The 12,854-nt window shown below is 40.5% G+C and overlaps 1 non-coding gene across 1 annotated transcript; it reads right to left on the bottom strand.

Moving 5' to 3' along the window:
* Window positions 1–582: 582 nt before the first annotated feature.
* On the bottom strand, window positions 583–655 carry Trnaa-ggc (transfer RNA alanine (anticodon GGC)). Its single transcript has one exon. It is a non-coding gene; the product is annotated as a tRNA-Ala (tRNA).
* Between the last annotated feature and the right edge of the window lie 12,199 nt (window positions 656–12,854).

The raw sequence follows: 12,854 nt of genomic DNA, 5'->3' as shown, positions 1-12,854 counted from the left end.
AGACGCCGGGATAAAAAGATCTGCGACAGCGTCCACACTAGCGTTTTCACATCGTATTCGGCCGTCCACACTAGAGACTGAAAACGGAGATCTAAAGATACGTATTTGCTTTGTTTAGGCCGTGGCGGGCGGGAAACTGTAAGGCATGCATATGACATCACGCGTATTGGAAAACCTCCGTTTTCGCCTTCGATACTACAACGATAGACCTCCGTTTTCAAAAGTCTCCACTTTCAAAAGCGTTTTTGAAAACCTCCGTTTTTGAAAATCTCCGTTTTCGATCGTTTCAGTGTGGGCGGTTATATGTGGACAGAGGTTCTCGGAAACGGAGGTTTTCGAAAACGCGTTAGTGTGGACGGAGGCCTAGAAAAGGTGGCCCAACTGTTTTTCAAGATTAAGCAAAAGCAATCCGTTTCAATGTTCTACAGTTGTGGTCGTGGTTATGTCTCATTCTATTTTAGGTTAGTCTTTGAGACTACATGTCGTCTTTATAAAAGATAAATCGAAATTTCAAGTGAAGCTATGATCCGCGCAGTTATGAACGCAATTTTAGCAATTGCACAGGAAAGCCTGGAAAATTCTGGACTTCCACGGGGGTTGAACCCGTGACTTCGCAATGCCGGTGCGAAGCTCTAACCAACTGAGCTATGAAGCCACTGATGTTGGGAGCTTGCCATGAATCAACGAACGAAATGATATATGAAATGAAGGACTACTAGTAAAAAACGGTGTCTTTGTATTAACGAAGGCTTCAAAAAAATGCTATATCTTCTCTGCCAAGAACCATATAACGCATCTCAGGTATTTGTTGCAACACACTCGGGTTTTCATGAAGCTGTGCTTCAGTTCAGCTCAAGAGCTGTATTATGCATCGTACCCAGTTAGTTCTTTTACCTTAAAAACACTCAAACTACCGTAGCAGTGCCTGTTTCTCTTTAAGAGCAAAAAGTTTAGCAGTCGTTTGTCAGTGTTTGTATACAGCAATAACATTGATAGTAAATGTCTTTTTGTTGTTTAGGAAACCAAATATTCGGAACCTATAGACACCAAGACGTTTATTGGCATAGGGCAGGAACCAGAGTGGGATAACGAACTCGTGGAGGAACTAAGCGTTCCAGTGCCAGACCTTTATCCGGAATTGTCTGACTCGTTAGCAAATTTACACGACAGCTATACAGAGCAAGGCCAGATGGCAAAAGGTCTCATTCCTTTATCTATCATCCAATTCCAATCATTCGTAGTTCATTCCTTTGTCAATGCTTTAATTCTTTCGTTGTTGTTGTTGTTTCTGGGGTTGGAGCCCACGGAAAGTGTTTGGTATTTATTTGTTCGTTCTGTTTTACGGTCGGTTGTTCGATCTTCGTTTGTCCGTTTGCACTATCGCCTTCATTTAAATTATTCCTAAATCACTCATATCCATGTCAATTCACTCGTTCGATCATTTTCCCATAAACTCATCTATTTTTTTCATTCACTCTCTCTCGCTCTCTTACACGTACACTCACTTTAATTCGCAACTAAATGCACTATCAAAGCTTGCTATAGCACTGATGCCTCTTTCCTAACACTCTTTTTCCTAGCGCACAAGGATCAATGCGAAAGTGAGGATAATGTTCAATGTGTTCCAAATAGTTGTGATGAATCTTACCTTGATGATGACAATATTCAGAACAACCCTGGGACAAGCCAGGTAATAGGTACTGGACACAATCAAGCCAGTAGAGTATTGTCTGTTTCGTGACAATCACACTAAACCTGCTTGACAGTTGAGTAGCGTCTGGATGTAACGACAAACTGGTAATTGGTTCAGTGATAGCGGAGCTCCGCGTGCGCGCGGAGCACCATTGGTAACAAGATACGGTAACCCATCTGTGCGAGAAAATTTTGTTTTTGGTCACCGTTACGACCGTCCACCCATCCATGTATGCCAATGTGACTATCACGTGGCCATATCGTGTGCTCAAGTTTAGAGAATCAATAATTGTATACTTGTCTCCAGTTAGTTTACAGCGTACATCTTTGATATTGGACAGCCATGTTATGGTCAATTGGCTCCTGTCAGCTGTTTTTTAAAGTTGACCGCTGACCAGGTACTGGGTTCGATCAGATCGCAGGCTCAAGCCAGGTCAACTCATTTCAGGAATGAATAACCCCGCGAGCTCCTCTTTTAGGCTTGGCTAAATCTACATATTATTTTACTGACCATGGCTCGGTTTGCTGCAATGGTCTATAATCTTCAATAATTTGTTCATATCAAAACCAACAAAACACTCTTCACATAACTGATGCCATACAACAGACCTAGAGAGTTACTGTCAAACTATTATTATATATATAGATTTCACCTCGTCCACCTATTTTTGTTTGCATTTGTTTTGTTAATTTGTACAAGAGCCAGGATGATTCTCAGACATCAAGTTCACAAGACCAAACTCAGAGAAATTCAAAGGGCAAAAGGAAGCTTGCAAAACCAAGAAAGCTTAGGAAAGCAAAAAGCGTCGACGAGGGACAGGACAATAGCACTTCAAGAGAGGTATAAAGGAAGTTAAGTTAAAGTAGATCACTGATAAACCGTTATATAACCCTGATAATCTAGTTATTAAGTTCATCAGGAAAGTGAATACCTTTGTTAGAGTTCATCAATTTTCCTTCGAGCACGACGTGAAGTGAGACAAAAGTTACCCACTAAAACGAAGCGGGACAGTTATCAGTAGTTTGGTATCTTGTAAAAAATGAATTTGCTAGAAAAAAAATCTTGCTACTTGCCTTGTACCCTCAAGTTCGTTTAACTCTGTTCACCAGCTACCTATCTCCCTCCCCCCTCCTCGCCCCTTCATTAACGATGTTCACCCTGAATGTTTAACTCTGTCTTCTAGGTGGAACAGCTTGCACAAACCTTCCCAATTTTCACATTAATTTCGGGATGTATTCGCCTAAGATACCATCAAGGAGCATACAAACAAGATTAACATGTCACTAAATATGATTTTAAAATATTCAACTTTTAGGACGCTGTAAATCTCATCCATCTACAAGAGAAGGGAAAGCAAGGAACTTGGGCCCAGTGCAGTATCCCCAGTTGTCAGAAGTGGAGGTTTCTCCATAATAGCATTGATCCAAATGAAATACCGGAAAGATGGGTGTGTTCAATGAACGAAAGTAAGGTCAAAATCACTCTTCTCATTTCTATTTCATCTTTAACGGGACGGTTCCTTCAATTGCCTTTAAAAAAATAAGACGCAAGCAACGAGCATTATTTACTTTAAGGATTTTTCGGATAGTCAAAAAGTTGGGAAAAGGCACGATGGGGCGGCGAAAGGAAAAGGCGCGGGAAGAGGACACTGAGAGGCGTTCAGTTAGGTGTATGTTGCTCTTATTGTTGTTGTTTTCTGGATTATTCCATCCCATCTCGAAGGGCCATTTTCGCGGGTTCGTCTTCTGTGTCCCCATGATTATCATTGCGTGCAAGCTGCAACTCCAAGGCATAAATGTATGCGAGATGCAATTTGTTGCAGCAATATCGCAGTGGTAACAAACATATTTCAAACGTAACGCAAATTCAGCCAACTTGATGAATTTTTGCAGGGTTACAGATAAAAGGTACTCTCCCAAGGCTTTTTGGATCTACTATGGAACAATTGAAGAGTTTCATTTGCATCTAGTTGCTTATTTCTTCTAGGTGAGAATTACAATGCATGCACCGTTTCACAAGAAACTTTTGATAGTCAAGACGGCAACTTGAACGTGATGTATACGCCCTACCCGAGTGGAGCAGTTGTGTGGGCTAAGATGGTTGGCTACCCTTGGTAAGTGTATACTGTTTTAGGGAGGCTCGAGAGGGTGTTTAGCTGCGCGCGCGCGTAACCTAACCCCGCCATAACTAAGAAACACGCGTCAGCTGAATGAATCAAATTTCTATCAAAAGTAACTTGTGCAACACACCGGAATTGAACATACAGCGTAAAATCGGCGAACCGGAAATAAAACGTGCGGAAAAAATTGTCTTTATCTCGAAATTTTGCTATGTGACCTATCTTGATTTTTTGCATGCACGTATCATTCACGATGACACTTCAAATAAAAAAGTTTCGGGGAAAGTTATTAGTACAATTTTCTGTAAACTATAAAACGCCCTTTTTCGATGTATCTTAAATTCTACCAGATAACTTTTTGTCATACTCTCTAAGAAGTTAAAAAATTTAGGGAGGTTTCCAACAAAGAAATAAAAACGGTTGGTCACCGACTTAATTTTTCAGATAATTTTCAAAAATTGAAATTTAGAGGGCCTCTTTGTGGACCTGGCGTGTTTCCATGGCAACCGATATAACGTCGTAAGTGCCCTTAATGCCCAACAATAGAGTTGCAAAGACATGTAGGTGTCCCAAGAGAAATAAAAAAACAATGCCTATGCAAACATGGGGTGGGGGGGGGGGAGGGGGGGGGAAAGATGTGTATTATGGGATTTGTGCAAGAAGAGAATAGACTCTCTGTCGAACGGTATGCATTGTGCGCGTGGTTTGAGATTTCATATGATTTGACCGTGGTGGAACAGTCTCCTGTTAAATTTCTTTCAATCAAACCCAACCTTATGTATTTTCTATCAGTTAGCGTTTCGTATCAACAACTTCACTATTATCCTTTTCACTCCCATATTTGAAGCTCAACGACAGAGAGTTTGCCGAAGTCGTATTGCAGTAAGTGAACCTGGCTTAGCGTTCTGATACCTGTGGATTTGTATGTTTATTTTGTATTCTCGCGTATAAAGTTAGTCGGGATGTAGTTCGAATATTCTAGTAACAACAAAAAAATCCCATGCTTGTTTCTTCATTTGTTTGTAAAGAAAAAATCCACATCCCCTCATTTTTGTCCAGGAAATGGAATTTCTTATCACATTCGCACACGATTTCCGCAGATTTCCATTTCGTCCCAACGCTTGGCTTTGCATGATGACTTTTACGAGCGGTAACACTAATTGTATTTTTCTTCAAGATCGTTTTCATGTTCATCATCTTGTACCTCGGGTTTTACAATCTGCAAAGATTATTTATATATCGCATCATACACTCAGCCGTCCGCAATTTGAAAAAAATCTGCGATCAAACGGTTTAGATGCCGCAAAATAGACTCAGCACACTGCCGTATCCATTCCTTCGTACTTGGTAGATCGTCTTGTAACATTTCCAAGGAAATGTCGGAGTCTTATGTGTTATTTGACATGTTCTTCACTAAGCCATCATCTCTGTGGCAGTCAACAAGCAAAACAAAGCAAGAACATAGGCGCGAAAGACACGCCGTTCGACAGAGAGTCTTTAATATAGATGGTCCCATTGAAAAAGTTCGCAGCGGCTACTGTTACTTTGTAACAGATGGTTTGCTTATTTCAAGCTTGCACAATAATTGATGGTATGAAATATGTTAGCTTACTCAGCTGCAATTTGCCGTTAACTTCTCAAGATGTTTCCTTCCGAAGAGGAAAACGATGACTTTGCTTAGTCTTTTCCGACCTTGACAGGTGGCCGGCAATGATGGAAGACGACCCGGATTACGGTTACTATTGTGAAACTGGCGATGATGATTTCACCCCGGTAATTCTAACAATTAACGAATAGAAGACGTTTTTTTGTCTTTACTCTTCTCTCCTCTGTCTTTCCTCTTGTCGTTACCCCCACTCTCCTCTCCCCTCTCTCCAGATGGGCTCTCCCGCACGCTCGTAGTTTCTTGGACAAACATATGATAGAAACAATGCGGTTTTTTTTTACTCACAGTTTCTCCTATTTTGACCAGTGTTTCTCCTTACAGGAGAGAATGCACTCTAAATTTATCAACAAGCAAGGCCTACTGCTGCAAAACATGTATACTGATATATCTTCTTTCCCTTTATTGCCATTTTGTTAAAAAAAAATTATAGGTGTCGTATCATGTGGTGTTTTTTGATAAAGAAGTATCGAGAACATGGGTCAACGCTGTCTGTATTCGTAATTTCTCCACTGATGACGACCCTGAGGACATGGGAAAGGTTCGTTACCATTTGTCTTGTCATTTATGGGGTGAGAAGGGACAAGCTTGGTTGGTTTCTTCAAACCAAACTAGACTTACAATAGCGCTTAATCGAAGGTTTCGACGACAACTCTGAATCGATCAGTTTCAGTAATCGCTGCTTCGATGTTAAAAAAAAAAAAAGCTCCTAACTGTAACAATTTGGTAATGAATTTGTTGACTGATACACGATTATTGATATTTCTGTTTTATCACATGCACTGTGACGTTCTATTAGTTTTCTGGAGAGAATTGATGACCACCAGTAACGGGGATAAATTTGGCGACAATTTTTGACGCTTCGTTTCACCCCGCATCAGTCTTAAAGCAAAGTATGTTGGAAACAAAGGCAACAGGACCTGAAAAAGAGTCCGGTGTGTGTGGCGGGGTGGGGTAAACATTTTCCTTTAGAGTGCAGAAACCAGTGGCAGAATGTTAATACTATCCATGATTATTACATCTCAGGGAAGGACTAACCGATTAGCTGAAACTTAAGGGGCTCGTTTATTTTTACCTTTTACCAAAATCAGATCGACTTAATTTTTGCACTCAGTGCAAACACGAAACCGGTTCATGTTTTTAAATTAAACGTATTATAAACTGAAAGTGGAGACAATGGGAAATTCAAGTTCAAAACGGCCGCAAACTGCGTTCATCTTCCATTCGCAATTCAGGTGGCATGCAGAGGGAAGAATTACAGAAGACAACTGACAGCAGCTACACTTGAAGCTCGAAAAGCAGCACAAATGCCTCTTGAGGTAGCGTTTCTCGTGAGTGTAGTGAGTGTGCACACTTTGCGCACAGTTAATGAATGATGTCCCATTGTGTCCCTTGCTTTAATGTTGTCAAATAAAGCAGCTTTTCCCGTTTAAGTTTTCTTTGCCTATTAATCTGTTAATATCTCCTTCTGTCTTGTCTCCCCCAGAGGAAGTATTTTCTTAAAGTGTTTCAAACCAGTTTCAACAATTTCAAGAGACTGTCATTTTAGGAGGATTGGCCTTGCAACACTATGTCGCCAAGCAACTATATTATTGTACCTTATGAAGCACCAATTATAATTGGCGCAATTGTGAAGCAATAATTGTTGTTTCGCGTCGTACCATAGCATAGTAGTTCCTTGAAAGTGTTGAAACTGGTTTGAGCCCCCATAAATGAAGGTTGAAAGGATCACCATGGGATGTATACCCGCACTGGTAAATAGTACCTTTAGTAAATGTTTTATGCCATCTAGTACGGAAATGAGAATGCTTCCGTGGCCAACCTGACTCTCTATCACAGCAAAATGTTTATTTTCCAGAGCCGACTTGCCAAATACGGCTTTGCTGCACGTTACAAAGGTCCAATTGGCATGAAAGGAAAAGAACATTCACCCACGAGTTTTCATGAGCAAGAATTTAGTGCCGACTCAGGTGAGATACAGGGTTTTCTTTAAGGTTTTAAGTAGCCGGATTTTTTTGCAAAGTAGACGGTTGTGGGTCCGGAGGACCCACACGATGGGCTTTAGCCCATCGCTTCTAGGGGGGATTCGGAAAACCGAATGCCGGAAAATGCATTTCCTGGCATTTTGGGCCATGAAACTCAGACATTAGAGGGATGAATCAAGCTGCAATTATACTATGAAAACCATGTAAAGACGAAGCGACATTTCAATAATACAACCCTATAAACAAAAAGTTGAGTGATATTTTTTGTATCTTTTTGGTGGTTTTGCTGGAGCTAACGAGCCTGGCAAATATTGCCACTTGACAACTTGTAAACATGGCACATACTTTGAAGGACTAGACCAGCAAAGGCTTCTGATTAGTTGTTAAATAAAGAAGCTGATGGGAGGATACTAATTGGCCAATGGCGTAAAGGATGTTTCGATCCTGTTTAGGTGTGAAGATGACACACATTCGTTCCATTGTGTAATTAGCGGGAAAATATGCTTGCGGAACTAGGTTGCAGTAATTTCGAAAATTGAAAATCACTCGAGCGGTTTAAGAGTGATGTAGTTTTTTTCCCGAAGAGTTTAGGAGTTCCGTAAAGCAGTGAGAGTTGATCAAGAGTGACGTTGGATAAAGATCCGTTGTCATGTTGAAGCGTAGAGATGCCCTCGAGCGCGAGAGGACGAGCACTTACGCGGGCAAGTAGGATTAACTCCGAGGAGCGTTACGTTCAAGTGTTTAAATAAAGTCTACGAGTCCTCAGCTTCTACGTTCGCTATAAATGATCAACTTAAAGGTTCGAAGTGAAAACGAAGGAGCGGTTAGTGAATGATCAGGGGCTAGTTTTGTTCCTCAGTTGAGTTGTGGTAAGAGATGCGTGAACGCAGGCTGAGCGTGTTCCTAGCAGAACATCATATGTAAATTTCCTTCTGGATTGAGAACAAACCTTTTGAAAGTGTTTCTTTGTTTATAAGTGTTTTTATGATTGCGGCGTGATTAAAGGAAGTTTTTCGCGGACTAAAACGTCCTTGAGTGATTTTTCCTTCCGGTAAGATACAATCGGTGGCTGTTTAAAGATATCGAAATCCAATATGGCGGACAACAAATCATATTGTTCCTACTTTCCCGCCGCCGCAGTAAGATTTTTTCAAAACGAAAGTCTCAAGCATAACGTTTTTAAAGTGCCCTTGAGTCAGAAGTCTTTTATGTGTTTTCAGAAAAGATAGGCACTGCAAATTTTTATTTGTATTGAGCCCAAGTAGTTTAGACCTCATAAACATCATCTCCTCTACATGTCTTGACTCTTCAAACAATGAAAGTAGCCGGCGAAACCTGACAGAGAAGCCGGCGAACTTCGCCGGCTGCCGGCTCTTATTTACAACCCTGAGATAGCTTGCGTTAAAATACTGAATGCTGCAATCTGAATGGCTTGCGACTCACTGTCTATAACTTAGGGATAGGAAGTGCTAGGCTCGTGAAATAGCCGACATTTTCCGGCACTAGAACACAAACCAACAATGAAGGAATTGTTCCTTTTCAAAACATGAATACATTAATCAAAATTTTCAACACTCAAAGAAATTTGAAGAAAATCATGGAGTGGCATTTTTGAACACAATGAAAGAAGCACTGTCACAAAAAACATAAACAAGAGCTCCTTATGGACTTGAATGGTCGGTAGAATGCTCCTTAAAATTTCTAGGGATAAAGTGTAATGTTCCCTTTTGTAACGCTGAAGAAAATGTACTGATATCAATTTTTGAACGTTACCGGGGGAACAGAATCATCGAGCCTGGAAATTTGCAGCAGTGGGAATAGCTACAGCACTGAAAACAGCAGTCCAGGAAAAGAGAAAACAACAACTTCACCCAGATCTTCCCCAGATGAAAAGTCGTCAAAGAAACCGTTCAAAGGAAAGACCAAGAAGAAAGACAACTCTGAAGGAATTGCTAAGAAACAAAGAAAAAACGAGGGCAAGAAGAGGCAAAACAAGTCAAAACAAGCTGTATTGGAGATAAAGAACAACAAGAGTAAAGGTATTGAACTTTCTTTAAAAAGTAAAGTAGCAGCCCCTGATGTTTAGAGTAGCTTTCAATGATCAGCAGAATACTTCTGTGATTAGGACCACGATCACAGGTTGGTCAAACCGGCTGAAATTTGGTTTTTCATGTAGTTTTCTTGAGGAGAAGAGCCACGAAATGAGCCACAGGGTGTGCGAAACGTTATTTTTTTAATACCATGCCATAGAAATTACAGCCAATCAGAATACAGGAAAGCTGTTGTGTATTCGTCAGTATTCCACCGAACCTTCCCATCGATCACTGCAATTCAACAGCATCACACCCAATCTTCCCATTGTGCTATGCTGGCCACTGTTTTTGCTATGGCTAAGGGCTCGTGTGTGTGTATACCCAGAAAATACAAGTGACTCGTGGGATATTCCACGGTATACCACTCAAAAGTGTTGCATAAGTAGTATTTACCAAATAACCCAATCGTTCTTTTTTTTTTTTTGTGGCGTTTCTCTTTGTCTTCGATGTCGTCATTGCTCTCTAATTACTGCTGAATTCTGTGTTGAAATCAAGCGATGAATGTATTAACCTGTTGTGTGCTCTTTTTTGTTCTCAGAAGTTTTACCTCATCATCAGTACACCTGCGATGGGGATTTACCGCACGTTAGGGATGTGACTGAACCTTTTCATAAACACCTCATGAAAGAAAACCTGCAAAATAATACCCAAAACACCTCTCTACGTCCTGAGGAGCTTGAAAATTCAGATCCTTCAGCCTTAAATACCACTGTAGACGCTGAACAAACCACCTCTTGCAACCAAAGGAATGTAAACGACCCTAATGAGGGAAAGCCAATCGAAAATAGTAGCGCTGGAACCAAAGCTGTTAAAAAGAGAAGAACATCTGGTAAAACAGTACAATGCGACAAAAAAAGAACTATTAGCGAGGACAAACAAGATAATTCTAAAGTCAACATGAATTTTATTGAAAGGGACAAACGATTAGACATGGTAGAAAACGATGTCGCAAGTGATAGGTTGCCACTTAAAACACAAAAGAAGCAAAGGGTATCTGGAGAAAGTCAAATTTCCACTGACGAGGACGCAAAGGTTGACACAAACCCTCGGAATCTGGTACAACAGAATGAAGAAGACACATGCATGCTTTCGGCTTCAAACAAGTCTAAGGCTAATGCTTCTAAAGGAAAACAATTCAGAGAAAGGCCAAATGATTTTAATGAAAGCGCTTACAAGAGTACACTAGAGGACAAGAAGGAAACAGAAGAAACCAAAGTCACTCAGTTTCAGTCCACAGACAATAACAAAACAAAGGGAAAGAGTAAGCAACTCGATTCTCAAAAGAATCAAGTCACGAAAGTGATAAAAGAGAAAAGTACTTCTATTAAAGAAGGGCGTGAAATTCAAGAATGCAAGACAGAAAATAATGAGGTCAAGACCTCAAGGTCCGAAATTTCAGGTGGAACAAGGGTATCTAAAATGGGTGATCATCCTGAACATTGTAAGCCAAGTTTTGCCCTTAAACGGTCGTTAGCTTCTACAGATCTTCGTGTTTCCGTGGGTGTAGACACGTCCTTTAAGCGAAAGCCTTTGCCAAAATTGAAAAAGGTTTTTAAGCCTCCTGTGGCGAAAGCCGCAAAAACTGATAAAGATCTGGCAATGCCCAATCTATTAAAGCCTCACTTTGTAAGTCCAGCGCTTGCTAAGCCCCACGATAAATCTGACTGTTCTAAAGCAGGCAGTCAGGAAACTATACATACAAATGCTTTCACGAAAGGCACGACACTCCCCAGTATGAAGCAAACTACTCTGAAAAGAAAAGCCTCCAATTGCAATCTACGTCACGACAGTGGAATGCAAAAGAAATCGAAGGAAGACGTGGAGCACAACGATATTTTATCAGGTCAGGTTTGCATCCGCATAGTTTGCCAAACTAGTTTCCTTACAGTATAACAAAATTGTTCACCGGGCCAGTCCGTTTTACGTTCTCCTGGTAACTTCAGAGTAGTCTTTGAATGCACAATTGCTGCAAATACATTAACCAGGTAGTTCAAATCCGTTTTTGTCTACGGAAGGTATATTTCCGTACAAGAATCACCCCGAGAGTAAAGTATTCAAGTTTTCCCATCTGTAACTGGCTAACAATATTTTTCATTAACTGCGCTTTAGTATCGATTAGTACGTTCAAACTCACATATCGTATCAGCTTTATACGTTTTATCTGAAATGCTGCCAAAAGGTTTTCTTGCAATGAAAAAGAGATCTTCCATTTTAACCAGATTATCTTATGTTTACCTTTCAAGAGGATCTTCAAGCTGAAATTGATGAAGTCGACAGTGACATAGCCAACATGCAGAAAGAGCTCACAATTTCCGATACCAGTGATACAAGTATCTCTGAAGAGATGATTTCTCCAGCAGCAGATCAGCATTCTTGCCCCGATTCACCAGAATTTTGATATCTCAGTTCAAAACCCGCCGCCAGTAACTCAGCATAGGTGGATCGCCAGTCCTGCGGGATTCACTCAAGCTACGATTTGAAAAATGTTAGGGATTGAATGAGCAATTGTACTTTGATAAAAATAACCTTTTCGCATTTTTGTGAAACTTCTGTTTAAGGCTTTAACAGTCCACTAAACATTGCCCAAGGCTTGAAACCAATGAAGAAGTGCAGTGAATAACCGCTACAGCTCAATATACCAGTCACTACATAGCTGGTAACACTTTTCTATGTTATAGCCATAGTACTTTAAAACTACAAGCTTTTCTAAAGTCATGTAACCGTAATAACACTGCTTTTTTCTCTAGTGTTCATTTTAGTCAACTTCCAGCGCAATTCAAGGAGGTGGACATGGATTTGATACGTTTGCGGAGATTTTATCTTCTTGTCTCCACTTTTGAATAAAAACCTTTAGTTTCTGTTTATTATTGTTTTATTTTTCTCTGATAACTGTTGAGTAACATACAGCGCAACTCGTAGTAGACTCGGCAATAGGGACCTTTAGATTCTAGGACGAGGACGAGAACGAGTACGAGTTTTGACTGTTTGTTTTTAGCGAAAATACTAAGAAGATCTAGCAGTATAGGTTGCTCAGTTATTCTTATTGCTGTTACCAGGGCCTCTTTGCTGATCAAAAAATGCCAAAACTGCTACCTTGTACTAAAATGACGACGGTAACACGTCCCCCCCCCCCCCCCAAAAAAAAATAATAATAAATAATAAAAATAATGACGCTGGTTTGCGCGCGCTCGCTGTTGTTCTATGAGAAAATTTGGTACTCGTAGTCGTTCTCGTCCTAGAATCCAAAGCTCTCTATTGCTAGAAATAGGTAGTAAATGCTTAGACGTAAAAGGACACTTCG

The sequence above is a fragment of the Montipora capricornis genome, chromosome 6, assembly GCF_036669925.1.
Source record: "Montipora capricornis isolate CH-2021 chromosome 6, ASM3666992v2, whole genome shotgun sequence".
NCBI classification, from domain to species: domain Eukaryota; kingdom Metazoa; phylum Cnidaria; class Anthozoa; order Scleractinia; family Acroporidae; genus Montipora; species Montipora capricornis.
Note: the sequence above shows the minus strand (reverse complement) of the source record. Positions and strands in the feature narration are given on the sequence as shown.